We start from the raw sequence: 18,360 nt of genomic DNA, 5'->3' as shown, positions 1-18,360 counted from the left end.
CGGAGGAGCCTGGTGGGCTGCCATCTATGGGGTCGCACAGAGTCGGACACGACGGAAGTGACTTAGCAGCAAATAACCTCAGTACACACATGCACACACGCGCACAGAAATACTCCTTTCTGGCAACATTATGAAGTGCTTTTTACATCCTTTTTATAATGAAATGAAAGCATATGTCTCCAATTATCAGTACTATAAGCTTTCAAAATTGTGGGAGTAATGTGAACTACTTTCTTCAAAGACAATTGAATTAAACATCCTCACAGAGGAAGCATAGATATGGATCCTGATTTTTATCTGTTTTAAGAGAGTAGAAAAAAAGAAGGAGTTACAATCTTGTCATATTATGCAACTCTTCTGCTACAATATATCAAAAATTTGATGAACTAAGGTCATGCAGCACAGCTGAGAAGCAATCAAAGTAAACAATGTACATTGCCGCCAGGAAAGCCTGCCAATTTGAGATTAGAACTCTCCATTTTAGCAAAAAAAAAGGAAAAAAAGGTCTTTGGAAACTTCCTTACAACATTTTATGACTCATAGATATTCCCAGAGGTTCCTGTTTCCATTCTGCAGTAGACAGTTTGAAGACGTGCAGTTCTAGTCAACTGTTGTTCTTAGGCAACTTGGCTGAAAGATCTGTTTAAAAAACATTTGTTGGAAAGATGGTATGTTTGGATGTTTTCATTTTTTAAAACAAAATTCCAGATTTTAAATTTGTTTAACTCCTAATTCAACATTAACTTAAAGGATATCCAATTAAGAATTACTATGTTACATAATATGTATTATGAACTCAACAGTTTTCCCATTTGAAAACGCCCATACTAGGGGGTATATATTCCTGGCATAGTCCCCCTTGCAGATCCTTCCAAACTGCCTCCAGATCCCTGGCTCTGTATTCAATAGTTCTGGCTCTGATCTTGGCCTCCCAGTTCAGTATCTCACCTTGGCTTCTACTTTGACCAAAACTGCCAAGTCACCTCCCAGCCCACCAGGACTTGATTCCTGGCTGTTCTCCACTTTTGTCTAGCCCCAGTTCTCCCTTTCTGTTCTAAGTATTGGATATCACTCATGAGGTATTTTCTCCCCATACTCATCTAAGTCTACTTCACTCCATTTACAGATCAGTATCTTCACCTCCAAGGCCTATTTCCTACTCCCAACCAGCTCCCACATTCTTGTCTTTCCCTCCCTCCCATGTCCCAAACAATAAGCCACCTGGTCTTTAATAATTTTCATCATCTGTATATGGTTCTTGTAGGTTTGTTTCCTGACAATAACTATAAAGATATGGACATGAGAAAAGCCATAATATTATAAAACACTTTAGCATTATCCAAATAAAAGCTATTCCTTCATATAGTAGGTATGTTAATAGAGGAAGGCCTGATCTCCCTTGACTCCTTAAGCGACTCATCACCACTCTACTCTCAAGATCAACTCTCCATCCCTCGTTTACAGATGGCATTTCCCTCACACACAGTCTCTTTGAAAATGTGGTTCCTTTCCCAGGTTCCACACACATCTCTCCCTTGATTCTTCTGTGGGTCAGACTCTGCAGAGATATGGTAAACGGGGTCCAGACCAAACACATGTTCAGTTTGACTTACACAGTATTTTAGACTTTTTGCAGTTAGTTTCTAACATTTAAAAATTGGAAGAGTAAGTCAAAAAGTAGAGATTTCCAAAAGAAATGAACAGATATCAAAGATATATCTGCACTCCCATGTCCACTGCAGCAATATCCACAACAGCCAAGATGGAACAACTTGAGTATGCATCAATGGAGGAGCGAAGAAAGAAGAAGATATGAAACAGACAGATACACACACATGGAGTGGAATATTATTCTGCCATGGAAAAGGGAATCCTGCCATTTGCAACTATGTAACTGTAGGTAACTTAAGGGCACTGGAAAGACAAATACTGCATGGTACACTTATATGTGGAATCTTGAAACATAAAAAGTCAAACTCATAGAAACAGAGAATTCAAAAACAGTCACCAGAAGCTAGGGGGTGGAGGATATAGAGAGTGATTGGTCAAACAGTATGAACTTTCAGCTAAAAAATGCATAAGCTCTGAGGACATAACATGCAACATGGTGACTAGGGTTGATTACACGGTATTGTATAATTAAACTTTGCTGACAGCGTAGAACCTAAATGTCCTCATAAAAAGGTAAATTGGTGAGGTGACAGTTGTGCTCGTTAATTACATAGATGGGGGAATCCTTTCACAACGTAAATGTGTGCCACATCACCACAATGTACACTTTAAATACCTTACCATTTTAAACGTCACTTACACCTCAATAAAGCTGAATTCTTTTTTTAAAAAATGGGAAATTATTTGAGATCAGGGGTCAGGAAGGTATGACTTCAAATTTGTGTCCATAAATAAAGTTTTATTTGAACACAGGCATGTTCATTTGTTTATCTGTGGCTACTTGCGTGCTAAAATGGCACAGTCAAGTAGCTGTGACAGAGTTCATAAGGCCAAATATATTATGCTGCTGCTGCTAAGTCACGTTAGTCGTGTCCAACTCTGTGCGACCCCATAGACGGAAGCCCACCAGGCTCCTCTGTCCCTGGGATTCTCCAGGCAAGAACACTGGAGTGGGTTGCCATTTCCTTCTCCAAAATATATTATAGATACTACCAAAGCCAAAAATATTTACAATCCAGTCCTTTACAGAAAATATTTGCCAACATCTGCTCAAATGGCCCTCAATCCTGGATAATTCACCCACAGAGATTACAATATGATTAGTCTGCAGTGAGCATTGGTATCAATGCCCAGAGATTCCAATGCCACTGCTCTGAGTGGGTGCTGACATAGGCATTTTCAAGTTCCCAAATGGTTCTAAGGTACATACAATGGTTTGCGAACCACTGAATTAGGTAATCTGGATGTCTTCAACAGTCTATGATTCTTTTCTCTCTCTCCGGGAATAGATCTAAGACAGTCAAAAGTGATACTAACACATTGACACATGTCATTACCTCACATTGTTATATATTAAAAGTTAATACATATATCATAAGCTAATTGACGGAACATAAATGAATGAATAAATGTGCAGTATAAAGAAGTAATTGACTTTCATCAAAAGGCAACAAGTTCTCCAACGCATCCCTTCCAAATGAAAGTTCTCAGTATAATATGTTAATATAATTATTAAAGAAATCCTAGATTAATTACTTTATTTATGCTCATTTCTGGCCAAAAGGGAACAAACCTTTGCACTGAATACATGTAAAGTCACGAGCAACTAAGTCAGCTTGAGGAAAAAGAAAGAAAATTAGATGCAGTTCTGCTCCAGGTTTCTAACCACTCACTTGAATGACCTGGAGCAAGTCTCTTCATCTCTCCTGATGTGCTTTCTGTAAAATGGAGTATGAACTAGGATAAAACCTAATTAGAACTCCATTAGCAACGATTAAATATTTTTTCAAGGAGATATTACTATCAATGTTAACACCCACTTTTGCTTTCGATTGTGGAGGTGTCATACATTTTACATGGCATGTTTCATACCACATAGTGAAAATATATGTGATATATATCCTTTAACATGTGATATGTTTGTGATGGTACATGTGATACATGTGATATGTATGTTATATATATATGATATGTGTGATTATATATGTGATGATGCATGTGATATACATGTGACTCTGCAACCCCATGGACTATAGCCTTCCAGGCTCCTCTGCTCATGGACTTCTCTAGGCCAGAATACTGGAGTGGATAGCCATTCCCTTCTCCAGGCGATCTTCCCAATCCAGGGATCGAAGCCAGGTCTTCAGCATTGCAGGCAGATTCTTTATCGTCTGAGCCACCTGGGAGGCAAAGGATATATATGACATATATATTACATATATATGTATATATAGATATCAGTTCAGTTCAGTCGCTCACTCGTGTCCAACCCTTTGCGACCCCATGAACCGCAGCACGCCAGGCCTCCCTGTCCATCACCAACTCCCAGAGTTTACCCAAACCCATGTCCATTGAGTCGGTGATGCCATCGAACCATCTGTCGTCCCCTTCTCCTCGCGCCTTCAATCTTTCCCAGCATCAGGGTCTTTTCAAATGAGTCAGCTCTTTGCATCAGGTGGCCAAAGTACTGGAGTTTCAGCTTCAAAATCAGTCCTTCCTATGAGCATCCAGGACTGATCTCCTTTAGGATGGACTGGTTGGATCTCCTTGCAGTCCAAGGGACTCTCAAGAGTCTTCTCCAACACCACAGTTCAAAAGCATCAAATGTTTGTCAAAAAACCACACAGAAGGTATTTCAACAGAAGGGATTTAATGGAAAGAATTGTCTTCACATGTGTTACAGGACAGACTAAGCAAAAAGGTAACACTGAGGTAACCCAGGAGGCAGCTACAATGCCTGAGATTAGGGGACCGAAAAGGGAAACGAGGGGAAAACCAGAACCTAAGAACTAGAACAAGTCCCCAGATTTGATGCTTTAAGGAAGGGGCTTGGTCTAGCTGCTGCTAATTCCTCAGAGGGAATACAGTGAGACTAGCTCTGGAAGAGCCACAAGGAACTGGAGGCTGGAGTCACTTCCAAGCTGTAGCCACTAGCTGATGCTCAGGAAAAGTGCCATTTTGGAACTGAGGCCAAGAAGAATGGTTCAAATTCAAAAACAGAAAGTCTTACCTCCTTTCCTGCCACTCACCTCCAAAACCTTCAAAGTCCCAGCCTAATGCCGTCAAGAATCCAGCAAAGAAATCTGAGGAATGAAGTTTGCAGAGTCATAGCCCTAGCATCACAGAACAGAGTCAAAAAGGACACAGAGACAGTGGGTAAATAACTGACACAACTTCTTTACTCAGAAAAGTGAATGTCGATTGCACTGTAGTTAACAGCATGAATATTAATGTTGAAGAAAGTATCTTAGAGACTATAAGACTGTGGAGATTTATACATGAACAGACAAGCATGTTTGAGCAGAAAAGTAAAAGCTCTCCCATGCTTAAGGAATGACATGCAGAAAGAGGGAAGAAACAAAGAAAATTTAGACATTGTGGAAAAGATCTCTATTAAAAAAGGAAAGTGGAAGTGGTATAAATATCATAATCATAACATTAAAAGTTTAATCGACACTATATCTCAAAAAAAAAAGTTCTGTGTAATTATGTTAGGTTCCAAGGGTAAGAAATTGGCCCTTATACTGGTGCTGAAAACAAGCACGAAGTGTCCCACGAGACCATGGTAACTAAAATTTGGGATTACTGGGCTCATGTGCTCATGTGCAAACACTGTTTGTCAAGCACCCCAAAGTTAAAATAGACCAACAGTGACATCTGCTGCTGTGGACTTACTTTGAAAATGGCCAGTCTCAACATTTTGAAGGGAAGTCTCCTGCCAAACCACTGGACTTCTGCTGTGATGAGTCAGCACTTCTGGAACTCCTGTTTGTCATCTGTGCTATCAGAAGCTTTCTTAAGTGAACACAGAACATGGGAAAAATGAGAGAATATTTGGAAAAGTAACTAAAACAAACAAAAAACAGTGGGGGTGGAGGCATAAGTGATGAGAAAAAGAGACTTCATATTGTCTTTTCTCATCCTGTTTTTCCTTTAGCTAAGTAAATCCAAATTAATTTTGTAGCTGTCAGCAAGCATGAGCATGTCCGCAGTAAAAGGACGGATTAACTGTTGCCGGCTTCAGTGGACTCCAACACAAAATTTACAGCATAATATCCATACCAGAAAAAAAAAAGGTTAAATGAGCAAAGGAGAGTATGTGGAAAATGTTTGAAGTTACTCTTGCTTTGGAAATCTCTTCTTAATTATCTAATTGTTTACATTAATTATACTTCCTTCAACATCTGCTGACCCTCAGGCTTTTTCTTTTCTGAAAGCCCATAGCACAGAAGGTTTGAATCAAACAGCATGGCTTTTAAAAATTACATATAATCTCCAGTGTAAAGTGGTCAGTGGGGCGTATTTGCATAAACTAATAAATATGAAAATCATGGGTCAATTTATTTGCTCAAGAAAAAAGATGGCAACTGATACCGAATCCCTGGTTATTATAAAAGAAGATGAATGAAAAGGCCTTGCACCAAGGAAGAACTGAATTAAGAGTTCTGACTTCCAATGTGGGTTCTGACCACTCACTAAACGTGTCACCATGAGGAAATCCCATAGTCTATCTGAGCCTCAGTTTTCTCTTCCATAATACTAAAGGCCTGGGCTACCTGAGAGATGGAAAGTGGATTTCAACTCATTTTCCTGCTTTGGTTAACTGGCAATGGCTGCTTTTAAGTAATCCCAAAGCTGCATCCAGACGCAATGAAAAAGCTGCTGACCAACTAGCAGGGTCTGCAGTAAGCAAGACAAATGTGGAAGGGCAGCGTGCATGTCACATATATACCAAGCTTAGACAAAATTATTTCTCTCATTTTCTTGCAGCTGTAGATTCTGCTATTAGCTGCCATTTTTAGTGCCTAGTCTCTTTCAGCTTTGCAAGATGCTCAACAGATATTATTTCTAACCCTCACCATATTTTAAAGACATGGAAACTCAGAAACATGAAATAATTTTCTCAAGACCACACAACATAGCTGGACTCAGTTACTAACAAAATAACCCAACATTCTCTATTGTGAATAAAACCTTCACTTATGTTTTAGATCACATCCCCTAGCCCTCTTGCAATGTAAAAGCTATAATACCATTATGTCTTATCTGGTGATACCTTAATACATCTATATTTTCACAGAAAGAAAGGATGGTTTGGACATGAAACTTGGCTAGTTCATGTAAACATGAAAGGGCAAGGTAGGGAAAAAGTATCCAAGAAAGTGCTTTTTTCAGGATTGTATGGTAAAAATTAAAAGTGACAAAGGAATGGACAATAACTAAAAGTCATATTCAATTTTAAACCAAATAGAATTACAGACAAATAAAATAACAGAATTGAAAAGAGTCCTGTGAAAATAGGACATTGTGTATTACATCAATGGGGTCTGCGTAGGCATTGCAGCTTAACTGGTAAAGTACTCAGGGATGTACTCAGGTATAGTACTCAGATGTCAGTGCTTGATACACACTTTTTGATGATGATGGTTTACAAATAATTCAAAGAAGAGATTCCTGGTAAGAAACATTTTTGAAGCTTCCTTAATTTGATACACCATTTTGGACATTCTTTGGGTTACAATCTCCAGGTACAGTAGAAAACAAGACACTCTAACTTGCGGTTGGAACAAACAGACTCCATCATACAGCGGAAACTTTGAGAATGACATCACAAAATCGGTCTACCCTGACTGCAGAATTACATACTGATGCTTTCAGAGTAATACTCAGAAACTTATACTTGCCTTTAGAAAATAACCTAGAAATATCGATTAGTAAAAAAAAAGTTTTAAGGAAACCAAATGCAGTACTGCACCCATAGGAGAAAAATTAGTAGTAGTAGTCAAGTTGAGTTTCATGTCAAGGTACCTCATGGCCTATGATTAGCTGGCTGATTCATTCATGTTATAAATGTTTATTCTTTACTTACTATGAACCTAGGCACTCTGGAATACAAAATAAAATAGACCTGAGGAGTAGAGGTCTAATTGGAAACAGCTACATAAATAAATTAAAATACAAAATGACATGTAAATCAACTGGGTAATGTTTGAGGTACATATGTATCGCACAAAAGTGAAATTACTAATTTTCTCTCATGGTGTCAGAGAAGGATCGGAAAGACACGTAAGTACAAGGCTGAACTGAAGATCAATATATTTCTTAAGATACCCATAATTTGCAAGTTTTTAATGATATTAAGACAGTAAAAAAACATTAAAACCAAAGGCATAGACCCCCTTAGACTGGCCTCACTCATAAGAGAGCTCTGAAAAGAACACAGTCAATAACCATATGGAGAAAATGGTACTTGCATACTTAAGTAAAGCAAAGTGTTGTGTATTTTTCATCCTACTATTTTAAGGTAATATCATTCCAAGGTATTAGGGCCCAACATCTTGTCATGCACAGAGAAAGTCAACACAAGAAAGTCCTGCAAAGAGTGTTGTTCCACATATACTCTGTGACTAATTCTGTTTATGGAATGAACTGCGCTGTGGTCATGGGTCACATTCAGCCAGCCAAGAGAATGTTTCCAGAGTGTAATTGTTCTGGGCATCAAGGCACTTTACAGCATGTTCCCATTGCTTTTTGATACTCTGTGGCCAGGAGACTGCTGAGAAAATATTATTCACCCGAATTAGACTGGAGGAGTCAACCGCCTGGGTATTACATCTCCATGTCAGCACAAGCGGTGTCTGCAACCGAACTTACCAGATGTTTCTAATTTCTCTACCTTCTGAACTACAACTTGGTTTTCTTTTCCTGACTTTGAAATATTTTAAACAAAGGACTTTCTGTAATGTCTCGGGAAACTTACAAAATTAAAATCCTGGGGTTAATATCAGAATAAGAGCTCTGGAACTCCTGCCACTGCCACATTGATGAGATTTCCACCTTGCGACTCACTACCTCAGTTTCTCTCAAACGACTTTTGAGCTGAAGGAGTCTCATTCACTCTAGAGATTTCCACCCAGCTAACAAATTGAAAAATACTGAATTCTGGAGGCAACTACATGTCCCCTGTTGCCACATTACCTAAAATAAATGCTACTTCAAATTAAGGCCTTAATGTTAATAAAAATGATCAAGCTGTCAAATCAGCAACTGCGTTTCTAGAAAGTTATACAAAGATTTTCACACATGTTCACAAGGAATCATATACAAAGATATTAATTGCAGCATGGTTTGTCAGACATTGAATTTGGAAATAACCGAAGCATCTAGCAGCAGAGGACTGGTAGAATATTTTATGCTATATCCACACAAGAAATAATGTGCAGCCCAAAAAGACCTTGGCAGTTCTGCACATATGATAAGAAGGGAAATCCCCATAAAAATTGTTAGGGAAAGAACTGGGCCAATATGTATGTGTAAAAATACAATACATACTGTGTAACTTTTTGTAGCTTTTGGATTTTAATTTTTGCCATGTGCAAGCACTGTTTATTCAAAAAAATTAAGTTTGGTGAAAATAAAGTAAAATCAAGATAAAACGAGGTCTTGAGGAAACAAAACTAATGGAAAAGGAACATGGTAAAAAAAGGGAAGAAAGAAGGAAAAGAAAACTGTGAGACTTCAAGCTTCTAAAACTATGAAAGGGTCTGTCTCATAGTCTCAGCAAAATTTCCAACTTGTGTCACAGGTTGGCCTGACTCAGTTCTTATCCTTTACAAGCGCTCCAGAGTGCATTTGACTCATGATTGGAGACTCTCCTCTTGCATGAACTGCCTCACCCTGATTCTCTTTTTTTTTCTCTCTTTTTCCTTTTTTTAAATTGAAGTATAGTTGATTTACAAACTTGTTTAATTTCTGCTGTACAGCAAAGAGATATACATCCTTTTTTATAATATATTCTTTTTCCATTATGGTTTATCATAGGATATTGAATATAGTTCAGGCTTCCCTGGTAGTTCAGGGATAAAGAATCTACCTTCAATGCAGGAGACCACCTGCAATGCAGAAGACACAGCTAGATCCCTGGGTCGGGAAGATCCCCTGGAGGAGGAAATGGCAACCCACTCCAGTATTTCTGCCTGGGAAATCTCAGGGACAGAGGAGCCTGGTGGGCTACAGTACATGGGGTGGCAAGAGTCAAACATGGCTTAACAATTGAACTCACCACCACCACTGGATATAATTCCCTGTGCCATATGGTAGGATATTGTTGTTTATCTACTCTCTATATAAGAGCTTACATCTGCTGACGCCAACTTCTCACTCCATCCCCCCCAACCCCTTCCCTCTTGGCAACCACAGGCTGTTTTCTATGCCTGTGAGTCTGATTCTGTTTCATATTTAGGTTCCTTTGTGTCATATTTTAGATTCCACAGAAGGGATATCATATTGTATTTGTCTTTCCTTTTCTAACTTACTTCAATTAGTATGATAATCTCTAGTTATATCAATGCTGTTACAAATAGCATTGCTTTGTTCTTTTTTATGGCTGAGTAGTATTCCATTGTATATATGTACTACATCTTTTTTATCCATTCATCTGTTAATAGACATCTGTTAATAGACAATATGCAAACATTGTTTCCATGTCTTGACGAGCACTGCTGTGAATGCAGCAGTGCTATATCTTTCTGAATCACAGTTTTGTCTGGATATATGCCCAGGAGTAGATTACTGGACCGTATGGTAATTCTATTTCTAGTTTTCTGAGGAACCTCCATACTGCTTTCCACACTCGCTGCACCAACTTACATTCCCACCAATAGTATAGGAGGGTTCCTTTCTCTCCACACTCTCTCCAGTATTGGTTATTTGTAGACTTTTTAATCATGGCCATTCTGACTGGAGTGAATTGATACCTCATTGTAGTCCTGATTTTCATTTCTCTAATAATTAGCAGTGGTGAGCATTTTTTCACGTATCTGTTGGTCATCTGTATGTCTTCTTTGGATAAATGTCTATTTAGGTTGTTTGTTTTTTTGTTGTTGAGTTGTATGAGCTGTTTGTATATACTGGAAATTAAGCTCTGTTGATCATATTGTTTGCAGATATTTTCTCCCATTCTCCTATTCTGTAAGTTGTTTTTTTGTTTTGTCATGATTTCCTTTGCTGTGCAAAAGCTTATAAGTTTGATTAGGCCCTCTCACCCTGATTCTTGACATGGTCATTGGTCACTCCTCTCTGCTCTCAGGTGGCTCTTCATCCTCCCCTCTACCCTTCAAAGCTTTGGTTGTGGGCATTTCCCAGAGCTTAGTGACTAGACCTCAGTAGTTCAGATACTTCCTTGATGGCATTTTACTTGTATATGAGTCATAAAACTGTATCTCCAGCATTTGCCTACCTTTTGTCATTTACCTCTCGTCTTCCCTTTCCCTTTTCATTCTCAATGCCTTCCAACCACATTTTCTGACTGCCTACAGAAAACTCCCAACAGATGCTATTTAAACACTGAACTTGATCTTCCCCAGTCTCTCTTGCTCTCATGTTTTATGTATGTGCATGCATTGCCGTCAAAATGAAATGCCAAATTCCTCAAAGTTAGGAAGATTTTTACAATTACCTTAGTATATACCCCATCCTTCTGTTCTTCCTTCGGCCAAGAACAGTATTCTAACCAGGTTGTTAGCCAATAAATTCTTATGTAATATTATATTTTTGTGAATAAACTACTCCCTTCTCATACAACCACCAGATTTAATTCATAATTATACATATGGTATGTATAATAGGATACAGGAATTCTATTTATTAATTATTAATATATTTTTTCTAATCTACTCCACAGTGGATTATTATTACACAGTGGATCTGAAACAGCCTATGTTAGAATCATTGTTTACATTTTCCTCCTCATTTAGTTTTTTGAGGCTAGTACCTGTGTGTTACGTGTTTCCATACTGCTAGAGACTGACTCCCACTAGGAGCTTATCATAATTATTTGTCAAAAGAATAAATATTTTTAAAAAGAAAATACAAGAAATATTTTCCAAAAAGGATTTTAACATTTAATGGATTAATCCTTTTCTAACAAAGTCGTGATTTATATTCACAAGGAATAAAGTGGATCAGAGCAGGGATAAATGGAGGCCACAAATTCAGATATGCAATTAATGCAAATGTATTTCCCATTACTCCAGTGAATTGTTATTATGAGTCTGAATGTCAGGCTGAAGCTTCCCCTTGAGTCTTTTTGAAGGTTCCCCCAATTCTGCAGCATTTTGTTGAGGTTTAAAGAAGAGTAAAGGATTTTGTAAGGTTAAGAATTGGGGAAGATGGGGAACTAACACAGCCCTAACGTCACTTCTCATATAAAGGTTACAGCAGAGAAGTCCCGCAGGCCGTGGGATTACAGTCTTTCTGAGGTACCTTCCTGCCCATTCTTACAGCACAGGAATGTGTCCACAAAGTTTCCCAGTCTCCATCTGCTAAAAGCCTCACGTTGCTGTTTCCTTGATAGCATCTTACCAAATCCTATCCTCTCAAGGACACTGCCAGAAAGCAGAATTGAACAGTCAGATCTGTAGGATGCCCTCAATCTCCCAGGCTTTCTCTTCCTAGCCTAATCTATTTTCTTCTAGTCTCAAAGCAATTCTCCCTTCAGAAATCCAGCCAAGACACTTTCCTTTGTATTCACATTCCCTTTGTTGTACCAATTTCACAAAGCCTTCCTCCATTATGGGGTTTAGATTTCTAAAACAAAAGACAAGTTTTGTGGTTCCAACCAGCCATATCCCTTCCCTTAGACAGTGATCCCAGAACCAAATACTTACTTGACTAGGAAAAGAAAAGGGGAAAAACACAATGCAAAGTTTAAAACTAGGTTACTGTGTCAGTATATTATCCCGTTCTGTTTTTCCCAGATCTTTCCATCATTTATCTTCTCTTTCCCTTTTTCATTCTCACTGCATTCCCACTTCATATTACCCTTTTATGGGCACTTACCTCACACTTGGACTACATCAATATTCTCCTTGAGTCTCCAGTTCATCCCAGCATCCACCATTTCTTTCCTCTACAAAACCAATTATCACGCCTCTGTATAATCTTCTACTCTCTATGACAGAAAGCATAAATTCTCCTGCCAACTTGAAATATTTGCATGTTAAGTTATTAATATTTCAACCTAACTTATTTTCACCCAGTTGGGAGCATTCAACCTCTTTTCTGAAAAGACAAATCTTTTCATTGCTCCCTCCATGTTTACAGTACTTGTTCCTGCTTCTGTGCTTTAACTCACATCATTTGTCTCATCTTAAATGCCCTGTTTTCTCCTCTCACATATATTTCAACCAACATTTAGGACCAACTCTAAATTCACTACCACAACCCAGTCTCTCATTAATTTTACCCATAGGGCATGAATTTCCTAATTTAAAATTTAATTATATATTATATATTTTTGCACTGCACTTTAATTATTCCACATTTTTTGTTTTTTGCACACTCCACTAATTACATGCTCCCTGTCAACAGGGAGCATATATTCTCATTTCCTTCATTATACCCAAAGCAGAGTCTGACATGCAATAAATTCTAAATCAATACTTGTGTGGCGGAAAGGTCATTGTAATTACTTACCAGTGTCGCTCCTCCCAACCTCTGCCTATGCCTCCTTCCTCCAACATGCACACAAACAACACTTCTAACTGATCTCCTTCCTCAAATTAGGAGGTGGCAAAGGAATTCTATAACTCTCAAAGTAGAGTTGTTCCAGCAGAAATGCAGAAAAAAATAATAATACATGATGGAACCAATTTTTAGCTCTTGACTTTCAAAAGTTTTATAGCCCACACAGAGACAGCAAAAAGTCAGAAAGTCTATAATATAGAGCACAAAATGCATGCTTTAAACAACTGAAGGATGATGAAGAAAGAAATTAGCTCTCCAATCTAGGAAGAAACTTTTAAAAATAATAATAGCGTGAGATGCGTATGTGAGTCTCTTAGAAGAGACTCTGCCCTCACTTCTTCCCATTGCAAGAAGGTGTAAATAGAATCTCTAGTAAATTTAAGTACTGAAAGCTTATTCTTTGTTTCCCATCTGCTGCCTTGAGAAGAAGCAAGCTAACAGGCTCCAAATATTCACTGGCAGAAGGTTATAGAAATGACTTCATGCATACTTGGATGACTTAAGGGCTTCAAGAAGTATGGAGAGCCTTGAACTAAATGGGTGAATAAAACTTTTTCACTTTTTGAAAGAGGCCAAGCAAAGAGAAAGTAAGTCCACCAAGTGCACTGCAAAACGACTAAATTTTCTGCCCCTAGATAGAGCAGAAGTTGAAAATGAAGCTTAGGTTGAGTTACAAAAAAATAAAGAGAGCTACTTTGCACATTCAAAGTTATTACCTGAGAAATATTATACCCAGTACTGTATTTATGATTAAGTGATTAACTCATTGATCAATTCATGATGAAATAAAAGGTTGAGCTAGACTCTGAAGTTGAAAACACAATTTCTGAAAGGTCCTAAGTCCATTTTAAGAAATCTATTAAAATATTCATAAAATTTAAATAATGATATAATCTCATGAATAAGAAAAACACCCTCAGAAAAGTACAAATGGCTTCCCTGGTGGTTCAGACAGTAAAGAATACACCTGCAATGTGGGAGACTTGGGTTCAATCCCTGGGTTGGGAAGATCCCCTGGAGTAGGGCATTGCAACCTACTCCAGTATTCTTGCCTGGAGAATCCCCATGGACAGAGGAGCCAGGCGGGCTACAGTCCATAGGGTCACAAGAGTCATACACAACTGAGCAACTAAGCACATGTTTATACCAATAAATGTAACATTTGAATGAGAAAATGAAAATACAAGTCATCACATAGTATTATATAAATATCATGACAGAATTGAGAATATACTGGACTATACTTTTAAGACATTTGTCTGTTTTCACTTTTACATGGGCTAGGATATGTAGAATGAGAGTCCATGATTTTTAATACTACAAAATAATTTATGCTCAAGTCTTTTACAAATCTATCAACTGCCACCATTCCCAATGTCTAAAAGCAAGAATTTTGTCTATGGAGTCTAGGTAATTATATAATGAGTTTATAAGGTCACCAGGCTATTATTAAAGAAGAGTGTAGAGTGTTATAATGTTTCAAACCAGTAGAAAAAAAAGTATTCAACTTAGGTCTTAAATAAATAGACCATTTTTCCCTTTCCTCACAGTTTGTCTCCTAATTTTACCAACAGCATTCTGTCAACCCAGTACACTAGAACCACGATGATGGAAAACACTGGTCATTTGTCTCCTTCTTATATTTGATGAGTTACTAACCCAAAGCACAGCTGGATGATGATTAACTACTTGTCTTAGTACAAAATATTCCAGTTGTGTCCTCACTGTCAGAATTTTTTCATTTTGATTTATAACTTTCCTGGCAAGCATATTATTAACTTTACATCTCTGTAGTTAACTGCCAAATGTGAACAATAAGTTATTCAACATATTAGCCTCCCTATTCTGAATAAGCCCAGGTTCTACTTGGTAAGAAAACATTCAGCAGAAACTACTAATTATGGTAGGAAAATACTCCATATTTTGAAATTAGGAATCCAAACTCACAGATCAATAATTGAATGTTATTAATATAAGCCTGGTTAAAGTGCATTTTCACTTCAAACATTTTTGAACTTGTTTTCAATCTCACTGAATAATGTTTAGATCACGTTTTTAAATATCAATTTTAAGTCATTAAGAAAGGAAAACAAAAATTAATTTCTTATACCATGTATAATCTTTGAGAAATAGGTCTTCAAGAGAATATTCTGAAACAGATGGAAACAAATTCATTTCTTTTAACACTGATTTCTAAATGGTAGTCAAAAGACCATGTAGAAGCCTCAACTGAGACAGATTCCTTGCTGGAAAACACTGACCACCTCTGATGTGCCTTTCTTTATTCTCCTAGCCACTAGATCAATGTTGAGGGCTGTGTTACCATACCTGACTTGGGCATTGCTGTCTCTACTAAGGGGAAAGGGGATTTTTCCACCAAAGATGCTGTAAGGCCTTGCTAATATGAACTGGTAAGAAGCAGGACAGCATGCCTTGAAAGTCCTGAACCAGGAGGGGATCTGAACTTAGAGCTGGATTTGTTTGTTTTTGGCTAAGCCTGTGAGGCATGCAGGATCTTAGTTTCCCAGCTAGGGACTGAACCCACACCCCCTGCAATGGAAGCACAGAGTCTGAACCATTGGACCACCAGGGAAATCCCAGGAAGAATTTGTTGATATGGGGGCATGCTCTGTGACTCAGACCCTGGCATGTTCTAATATGCTGCTGGGATGAATCTTGGAAGCTTGAAAAAAAAATAATAATGATGGCTTTCTATTAAATCTAAGATGCCAGAACTGATAGGCTGCTGAAGGAAAGAAAAAAATGACCCAGTGAAATGAACATGGCAAAATGAGTCCATTACATAAGACGTGAGAACCTACCAGCTGACTTTTCCTGGAAGGGGCCAGAGAAGATTTCATTAACTATGGTGATAAGAAATGCAGTGGAAACAGAGATGCCACCCTTAATGAGAAGCTTAGTGGTGGCTGGCCTCTGCAGGCTGAGGTTGATGGCAGGACATGCTACTACGGAACCTGGCTCCCCAGTATCAGCAAAGAAGATGGGATTCCAGAGTAGCAGAGACAGCTGGTAGCACTTAATTGTCGGAGAAAAGATGCATGTAATAACTGTAACTGACAGCATAGTTGAAATGGAGGCATCCAGGGCATCCTGACCCACAGTGAACAATCATGATGACGAATATAGTCCATGGTTCTAAAGAGCAAGACAAATAAACAGTAAATAAGGTGTTTCTTCACATGATTGATACATGCACATATACATATACACATAATATAAACAGATTCAAGAGAGATCAAAAATGGATGAACAGAAAGATGATATCAGCTGCCCCAGTGGAACTAATCAAATGCTGCAATCTCTCACCAACCTTCTATACCTGAGCCAGTTCTTAGACAAGTCATCGATTAAAAGAGAGATCAGATGTCTGTAAGAAAAAATTCTCAAATACCATAGTAAGTGAAGGTAGCAGTTCCTTCAGTTTTTTCCCACAGTGACCTAGGATCATTCATTGTTTACATGTATATTTTTCAGATCATTTTCCATTATAGGTTATTTAAGATATTGAATATAGCTCCCTGTGCTGTATAATAAATACTTGCTGCCTATTTTATGCAAGTAGTTTGTATCTGCTAGTTCCAAACTCCTAATTTATCCCTCCCTCCCTTTCCCCTTTGGTAATCACAAGTTTGTTTTCTTTGTCTGTGAATCTACTTCTGTTTCATACATAGATTTATTTGTATTTTTTATATTCATACTTTTATATTCCACCTATGTGATATCACATAATATTTGCATTTCTTTGCCTGATTTACTTCACTTAATATGAAATTCTCAAATAATGTAAATATTTTACATAAATATATATGTATATATTTTATAAAATATATATTGTTTAAATGTATATATATATTATATAATATATATTTAATATAATATATTATATACAAATATATATAATATGTATTTTATATATGTATAAAACACATATCACATATATTTATAAATTATGTATATTTGTATATAATATAAATATATATTTTATCAAGTGAAATGGCAACCCCTCCAGTATTCTTGTCTGGAAAATCCCATGGACAGAGGAGCCTGGCAGACTACAGTCCATGGGGTCACAAGAGTCAGATACAACTTAGCGAATAAACTGCCACCATATATAAAACATCTTAAACCAGCCACCTATTGACAGGTGCTTGGTTTGTTTCCATGTCTTGGTTTTGTAAATAGTGCTGCTATGAATAGTACTGCTTTTGAGTTAAAGTGTTCATCTTTTCTAGATATATACCCAGGAGTGGGTAGCTAGATCCTGTGGTAGCTCTATTTTTAGTTTTTTTAAGAAACCTCCATACTGTTTTCCATAGTGTCTGTACCAATTTATATTCCCACCAACAGTGTATGTGGCAGGGTTGGGGGGGACCAGGATCTTGTGAGGCCTACCAAATTCAGAATCTAAACTGACTCTGATAACAGAACCACAATAGATACCCCACCCAAGAAAAATAGAAAATCAAGAACAATACTGAACAATACTGCATTTCAGATAGGACAGTTTAGTGCCAATCTCAAAGGCCTAAAAAAAATGCAGTGAAGGTGTTTACTATTAATAACCCATTTAATTCACCAATTTGGCCATAAAAATTAAATGGAGCATGGCAGATGACAGTTGAGTTCAGTTCAGTTCAGTCGCTCAGTTGTGTCTGACTCTTCACGACCCCATGAATTGCAGCACGCCAGGCCTCCCTGTCCATCACCAACTCCCGGAGTTCACTCAGACTCACGTCCATCGAGTCAGTGATGCCATCCAGCCATCTCATCCTCTGTCATCCCCTTCTCCTCCTGCCCCCAATCCCTCCCAGCATCAGTCTTTTCCAATGAGTCAACTCTTCGCATGAGGTGGCCAAAGTACTGGAGTTTCAGCTTCAGCATCATTCCCTCCAAAGAAATCCCAGGGCTGATATCCTTCAGAATGGACTGGTTGGATCTCTTTGCAGTCCATGGGACTCTTAAGAGTCTTCTCCAACACCACAGTTCAAAAGCATCAATTCTTCGGTGCTCAGCCTTCTTCACAGTCCAACTCTCACATCCATACATGACCACTGGAAAAACCATAGCCTTGACTAGACAGATGAATCCCAACTTTAGCTTTTTTGCTAAATGTAGTGTATTTGGCAGATCAACATGGATGGC

The 18,360-nt window shown here is 37.9% G+C and overlaps 1 long non-coding RNA gene across 4 annotated transcripts in view; it reads right to left on the bottom strand.

The window, feature by feature from the left end:
* Positions 1-7: 7 nt before the first annotated feature.
* LOC101905730 (uncharacterized) overlaps positions 8-18,360 on the bottom strand; it is a 90,708-nt gene continuing 72,355 nt past the window's right edge. For 2 of the 4 annotated variants that reach the window (XR_009491485.1, XR_804676.4), the window contains 2 exons: positions 5,347-5,466; positions 4,302-4,754 (listed from right to left, as the gene is read on the bottom strand). This is a non-coding gene — a long non-coding RNA (uncharacterized lncRNA). Of the gene's footprint in view, positions 3,852-4,301; positions 4,785-5,346; positions 5,467-18,360 lie in introns of those variants that run through there. The other 2 variants (XR_003030589.2, XR_009491486.1) reach the window with 2 other exon arrangements.

This window comes from Bos taurus, chromosome 2 (genome assembly GCF_002263795.3).
Source record: "Bos taurus isolate L1 Dominette 01449 registration number 42190680 breed Hereford chromosome 2, ARS-UCD2.0, whole genome shotgun sequence".
Taxonomy (NCBI): domain Eukaryota; kingdom Metazoa; phylum Chordata; class Mammalia; order Artiodactyla; family Bovidae; genus Bos; species Bos taurus.
This window is presented reverse-complemented; position numbering and strand designations above follow the sequence as displayed.